Source organism: Polyodon spathula, unplaced genomic scaffold (genome assembly GCF_017654505.1).
Source record: "Polyodon spathula isolate WHYD16114869_AA unplaced genomic scaffold, ASM1765450v1 scaffolds_3009, whole genome shotgun sequence".
NCBI lineage: Eukaryota > Metazoa > Chordata > Actinopteri > Acipenseriformes > Polyodontidae > Polyodon > Polyodon spathula.
Window position 1 is genome coordinate 1 of NW_024474473.1, and position 7,222 is coordinate 7,222.

Sequence of the window (7,222 nt, forward strand, 5' to 3'; positions counted from 1 at the left end):
GTTTCCGACCCGGCAGGTTCACCTCTCGTTAGACGACATGGCATTCAGGATCTACCCAAATGATGCCATGTCGATGCCTTCCTTATTGCGATCTCCCGACCGACACAGCCTGTTGCAGACCAGTGCTCAAGTTATCTGCTACCACTCCCACTCTTTTTCTTTAAAGATTAGAATGAAGCTTAATGCATTCCCCCATCACTTTGATTTACATGCGCAATTTGTTTGTTGTTCAAACTGCAATAGACGTGATAGCATCTGGTATCAATATGATTTGATATTATGTGACGTGCATTACTGTATTATGCCCCAAAAAAAAAAAAAAAAAAAAAGTGTTCATTGGAGACAACTGTAATTTTTTCGTCACACCGAGCTGTGTGCTATTGCCCGTTATGGCCGCCTGACTGCTTTTAACTGGTGGCTAGCATTTCTATGGCCATCGAGAAGCAGTCGCTATAAATGAGGAAAGCATATTAGGTTGGACTTCGTTTTGATGTTTTGAATGGCTCTCTGAGACAGCGTGTACTTCAAAGGGAAACAGAAGAGGCTGAGTATTGTTGTTTTGCAAAGGCTGCGCTGCAATGTTCGTTCACAGGAGCAATCCAACTACTGAGCAACATGTGGGTTTTGTTCTTATCCGTTCCCGACCTGGCATTCACGAGCTCCCTCAGAAATGCCATGTCGATGCGTGCAGACTCCCGATCGGCACAGCCCATTGCAGCACAGAGCTCCCGTGCTCAGGCGATCTGCCAACCCAAACCTTCCACTGTAGCTGGGATTACAGGCACACGCCACGGCAACCGGCGTGACCGAGAGCAGCTAGAAGGCAGTTCAAATCCCCTTGTGTGAACTCAGAGCGAGAGTACTCGCGCTGTTCTCCACTGACGTGGCAGCTTTTAATGCCGATTGCATTAAAAGCATTGCCGGGTCCTGCTGTAGTTGTAAAAGACAGTAGCCAGACAAATAAATTGAAAGAGTGTTATGTAAAACACATGTGAATCCCAGTTTTCGTTCTGTGGCTGTTAAAAAGACAATATAAGAATGCCATAGAAAAATAATAATAAAAAAAATGCGTTGCCGAGAATTAAGCCACCTTCCTCTGAGGTGTCAGTATATTTCACAGGCATTTTGATGATCTAAAATGGCTTGAGCTTTCCATTTTACACATTAATTCTGAAGACCTTTTACTCAAACTGTTTCTTTGCTTTTTATCTAGGGGGAAGCTGAGAATAAAGTAAATGTGCTGGTAATGCTCCACTCATTTGATCAGACAGGAGAACGCAATGTTAGATAATCTCCTTCAATTGTTCTTTAAATAATGATAACTAAAAAAGAACACTGCTTCAAATCCTACAAAACAATACAGCTGAACTTTGTAATATTGCAAAATTAACGAACCAGAAGGCTTTATTCCCAAACAGTTTTGGGAAGTGCTGACAATGATTTGCTTCATTTACTTCCTGACCTGTCGCCAGGATAGTGTCAATGTATTTATTGAACAGAGTGTAGAAAATTCATTACAGCATAACATTTATCCAGTTAGCATCAAAGAAGAGCGCATTTCTCATCAAACGAGAATACATGCCAAAAGAATGAAAACTGAAGAAACATCACGACCACGAAGGGACTCGAACCCTCAATCTTCTGATTCGAAGTCAGACGCCTTATCCATTAGGCCACGCGGTCACATAGGTCTGTCTTTTACGCGTTCCTTTAGCTGACGTTACTTTCCAAATCGCCAACAAATGCTTCACAAGTGCTGGTCAAACTGCTGTGGTCGTGATAGCATCTGGTATCATTATGATTTGATACTATGTGATGAGCATTACTGCATTAAGCCCCATCCAAAAAAAAAATAATAATAATAAAAAAGTGTTCATTGGAGAACACGGTAATTTTGCCGTCACTCCGATCTGTGTTCTATTGCCTGTAAGGGCTGCCTGACTGCTTTTATCTGGTCGCTAGCATTTCTATGGGCATCGACAGACGGTCATTATAAATGAAGAACGTAGCTGAGGTGGGATTTATTTTTGATATGTTTGGAATGGATCAGTTAGGCAGTATTTACCTCAAAATGTAAATAGAAAAAAAGGAGACTCGGTTTTGTTGTTTTGCAAAGGCTGCACTGCAATGTTCGCTCACAGAAGCAGTCCCACTACTGAGCGTCACAAGGGTTTTCATGTGCACCGTTTCCGACCCGGCAGGTTCACCTCTCGTTAGACGACATGGCATTCAGGATCTACCCAAATGATGCCATGTCGATGCCTTCCTTATTGCGATCTCCCGACCGACACAGCCTGTTGCAGACCAGTGCTCAAGTTATCTGCTACCACTCCCACTCTTTTTCTTTAAAGATTAGAATGAAGCTTAATGCATTCCCCCATCACTTTGATTTACATGCGCAATTTGTTTGTTGTTCAAACTGCAATAGACGTGATAGCATCTGGTATCAATATGATTTGATATTATGTGACGTGCATTACTGTATTATGCCCCATCAAAAAAAAAAAAAAAAAGTGTTCATTGGAGACAACTGTAATTTTTTCGTCACACCGAGCTGTGTGCTATTGCCCGTTATGGCCGCCTGACTGCTTTTAACTGGTGGCTAGCATTTCTATGGCCATCGAGAAGCAGTCGCTATAAATGAGGAAAGCATATTAGGTTGGACTTCGTTTTGATGTTTTGAATGGCTCTCTGAGACAGCGTGTACTTCAAAGGGAAACAGAAGAGGCTGAGTATTGTTGTTTTGCAAAGGCTCCGCTGCAATGTTCGTTCACAGGAGCAATCCAACTACTGAGCAACATGTGGGTTTTGACCTTATCCGTTCCCGACCTGGCATTCACGAGCTCCCTCAGAAATGCCATGTCGATGCGTGCAGACTCCCGATCGGCACAGCCCATTGCAGCACAGAGCTCCCGTGCTCAGGCGATCTGCCAACCCAAACCTTCCACTGTAGCTGGGATTACAGGCACAAGCCAGGGCAACCGGCGTGACCGAGAGCAGCTAGAAGGCAGTTCAAGTCCCCTTGTGTGAACTCAGAGCGAGAGTACTCGCGCTGTTCTCCACTGACGTGGCAGCTTTTAATGCCGATTGCATTAAAAGCATTGCCGGGTCCTGCTGTAGTTGTAAAAGACAGTAGCCAGACAAATAAATTGAAAGAGTGTTATGAAAAACACATGTGAATCCCAGTTTTCGTTCTGTGGCTGTTAAAAAGACAATATAAGAATGCCATAGAAAAATAATAAAAAAAAAAAAAAAAAAATGCGTTGCCGAGAATTAAGCCACCTTCCTCTGAGGTGTCAGCATATTTCACAGGCATTTTGATGATCTAAAATGGCTTGAGCTTTCAATTTTACACATTAATTCTGAAGACCTTTTACTCAAACTGTTTCTTTGCTTTTTATCTAGGGGGAAGCTGAGAATAAAGTAAATGTGCTGGTAATGCTCCACTCATTTGATCAGACAGGAGAACGCAATGTTAGATCATCTCCTTCAATTGTTCTTTAAATAATGATAACTAAAAAAGAACACTGCTTCAAATCATGTTAAAAAGACAATATAAGAATGCCATCGGAAAAGAAGGTTGCGTTGGCGCGTATTAAGCCCCCTTCCTCTGAGTAGTCAGCAGCAAGCTCATGGGGGTCAACCTGCCCCCATTTTGCTGCGAGGGAAAACCGGCATTTTGATGATCTAAAATGGCTTGAGCTTTCAATTTTACACATTGCATCTGAAGACCTTTCACTCAAACTGTTTCTTTGCTTTTTGTCTAGTGGGAAGCTGAGAATAAAGTAAATGTGCTGGTAATGCTCCACTCATTTGATCAGACAGGAGAACGCAATGTTAGATAATCTCCTTCAATTGTTCTTTAAATAATGATAACTAAAAAAGAACACTGCTTCAAATCCTACAAAACAATACAGCTGAACTTTGTAATATTGCAAAATTAACGAACCAGAAGGCTTTATTCCGAAACAGTTTTGGGAAGTGCTACCAATGATTTGCTTCATTTACTTCCTGACCTGTCGCCAGGATAGTGTCAATGTATTTATTGAACAGAGTGTAGAAAATTCATTACAGCATAACATTTATCCAGTTAGCATCACACAAGAGCGCATTTCTCATCAAACAAGAATACATGCCAAAAGAATGAAAACTGAAGAAACATCACGACCACGAAGGGACTCGAACCCTCAATCTTCTGATTCGAAGTCAGACGCCTTATCCATTAGGCCACGCGGTCACATAGGTCTGTCTTTTACGCGTTCCTTTAGCTGACGTTACTTTCCAAATCGCCAACAAATGCTTCACAAGTGCTGGTCAAACTGCTGTGGTCGTGATAGCATCTGGTATCATTATGATTTGATACTATGTGATGAGCATTACTGCATTAAGCCCCATCAAAAAAAAATAAATAAATAAATAAAAAAGAGTTCATTGGAGAACACGTAACCTCTTGTGCCGTCACTCTCCGATCTGTGTTCTATTGCCTGTAAGGGCTGCCCGACTGCTTTTATCTTGCGCTACGAGCTTTTATGCTGGTGGCTAGCATTTCTATGGATATCGAGGGTCTGTCGTTATAAACGAGGAAAGTAGTTTAGGTGGGATTTCGTTTTGATATGTTTGGAATGGATCAGTTAGTCAGCATGTACTTCAAAATGTAAATAGAAAAAAAGGAGACTCGGTTTTGTTGTTTTGCAAAGGCTGCACTGCAATGTTCGCTCACAGAAGCAGTCCCACTACTGAGCGACACAAGGGTTTTCATGTGCACCGTTTCCGACCCGGGCAGGTGCACCTCTCGTTAGACGACATGGCATTCAGGAGCTACCCAAATGATTCCATGTCGATGCCTTCCTTATTGCGGAATCCCGACTGACAGTCTGTTGCAGTACAGAGCTCCAGTACTCAAGTTATCTGCTACCACTCCCAGTCTTTTTCTTTAAAGATTAGAATGAAGCTTAAGCATTCCCCCATCACTTTGATTTACATGCAAAATGCAATGACGTGATGTTGTTATCAAACTGCAATGTTTACAACAGAACCCCAGACTGACAGGAATCCCGGGCCATCATGTTTCACCTGCCATTCTAAACCCTCCACATCCCAAAGGTGCCAGTGAGAGCTCTTCAGTAGCACTAGAAGGAACAGTTTGGACTCCAGACACAGTGTAGAACATTAAATGAAATTCATAACACATAAAAAGCAACAACATATTCATATTAATACTAATTGCATGTTATTTGTAGTGTGGGTTTTTCAGGGTGGAATAACCTGTGAGTTAATTTGTGGAATATTTGCTATCAGTCTACACTTTTGTTAGATATTCAAGAGCTTTAAGAGCTGTCCAGTCCCTTTTCTAGAAACTTCACTGTACTTTTGTTGTTCATCTATCTGTGAGTGAGTGATCACCTGCTTTTTTAATAAATGATAATTGTAAAACAACCACCAAGTTGCATAAATTATACATATTTGAATTATTATAAACCATATGTAACATAAAAAGATTTAAATATAAACAAAAAATATATACACTATAATACAGCATTTAATTTTTTTTCATGCAACCACTATATTCATGTTGTGTGTGTGTCACTGGGATGAGTTATAAATTTGAGATACTGGGGTAGGAAGCCAGACAAAGTAATTATCAAAAGGAGGTTTATCATTTGTATTGTCAAATTGTACTACAGTGTTTGAGAGGTTTCCCAATTTCAATCCGTCGATACCGTGCATACTCCCGATTGACACAGCCCGTTGTAGCACAGAGCTCCCGTGCTCAAGCGATCTGCCAACCCCAACCTCCCAATGTAGCTGGGATTACAGGCACACGCCACGGCACCCGACGTGACCGAGAGCAGCTAGAAGGCAGTTTAAATCCCCTTGTGTGAACTCAGAGCGAGAGTACTCGCGCTGTTCTCCACTGACGTGGCAGCTTTTAATGCCGGTTGCATTAAAAGCATTGACGGGTCCTGCTGTAGTTGTAAAAGACTGTAGCCAGACAAATAAATTGAAAGAGTGTTAAGTAAAACACATGTGAATCCCAGTTTTCGTTCTGTGGATGTTAAAAAGACAATATAAGAATGTCATAGAAAAAAAATAAAATAAAAATTGCGTTGCCGAGAATTAAGCCCCCTTCCTCTGAGGTGTCAGCATATTTCACAGGCATTTTGATGATCTAAAATGGCTTGAGCTTTCAATTTTACACATTAATTCTGAAGACCTTTTACTCAAACTGTTTCTTTGCTTTTTATCTAGGGGGAAGCTGAGAATAAAGTAAATGTGCTGGTAATGCTCCACTCATTTGATCAGACAGGAGAACGCAATGTTAGATAATCTCCTTCAATTGTTCTTTAAATAATGATAACTAAAAAAGAACACTGCTTCAAATCCTACAAAACAATACAGCTGAACTTTGTAATATTGCAAAATTAACGAACCAGAAGGCTTTATTCCCAAACAGTTTTGGGAAGTGCTGACAATGATTTGCTTCATTTACTTCCTGACCTGTCGCCAGGATAGTGTCAATGTATTTATTGAACAGAGTGTAGAAAATTCATTACAGCATAACATTTATCCAGTTAGCATCACACAAGAGCGCATTTCTCATCAAACAAGAATACATGCCAAAAGAATGAAAACTGAAGAAACATCACGACCACGAAGGGACTCGAACCCTCAATCTTCTGATTCGAAGTCAGACGCCTTATCCATTAGGCCACGCGGTCACATAGGTCTGTCTTTTACGCGTTCCTTTAGCTGACGTTACTTTCCAAATCGTTAACAAATGCTTCACAAGTGCTGGTCAAACTGCTGTGGTCGTGATAGCATCAGGTATCACTATGATTTGATACTATGTGATGAGCATTACTGCATTAAGCCCCATCAAAAAATAAATAAATAATTAATAAAAAAGTGTGCATTGGAGAACACGGTAATTTTGCCGTCACTCCGATCTGTGTTCTATTGCCTGTAAGGGCTGCCTGACTGCTTTTATCTGGTCGCTAGCATTTCTATGGGCATCGACAGACGGTCATTATAAATGAAGAACGTAGCTTAGGTGGGATTTAGGTGGGATTTGCACTGCAATGTTCGCTCACAGAAGCAGTCCCACTACTGAACGACACAAGGGTTTTTTGATATGTTTGGAATGGATCAGTTAGGCAGTATTTACCTCAAAATGTAAATTAGAAAAAAAGGAGACTGCGGTTTTGTTTGTTGTTCAAACTGC

The 7,222-nt window shown here is 41.1% G+C and overlaps 3 non-coding genes across 3 annotated transcripts; all 3 read right to left on the reverse strand.

The window, feature by feature from the left end:
* Nucleotides 1-1,610: 1,610 nt before the first annotated feature.
* Nucleotides 1,611-1,683, reverse strand: trnar-ucg. Its single transcript has one exon. It is a non-coding gene; the product is annotated as a tRNA-Arg (tRNA).
* A 2,481-nt stretch (nucleotides 1,684-4,164) lies between these two features.
* trnar-ucg lies at nucleotides 4,165-4,237 on the reverse strand. Its single transcript has one exon. It is a non-coding gene; the product is annotated as a tRNA-Arg (tRNA).
* Nucleotides 4,238-6,646: 2,409 nt separating this feature from the next.
* Nucleotides 6,647-6,719, reverse strand: trnar-ucg. Its single transcript has one exon. It is a non-coding gene; the product is annotated as a tRNA-Arg (tRNA).
* Nucleotides 6,720-7,222: the final 503 nt, after the last annotated feature.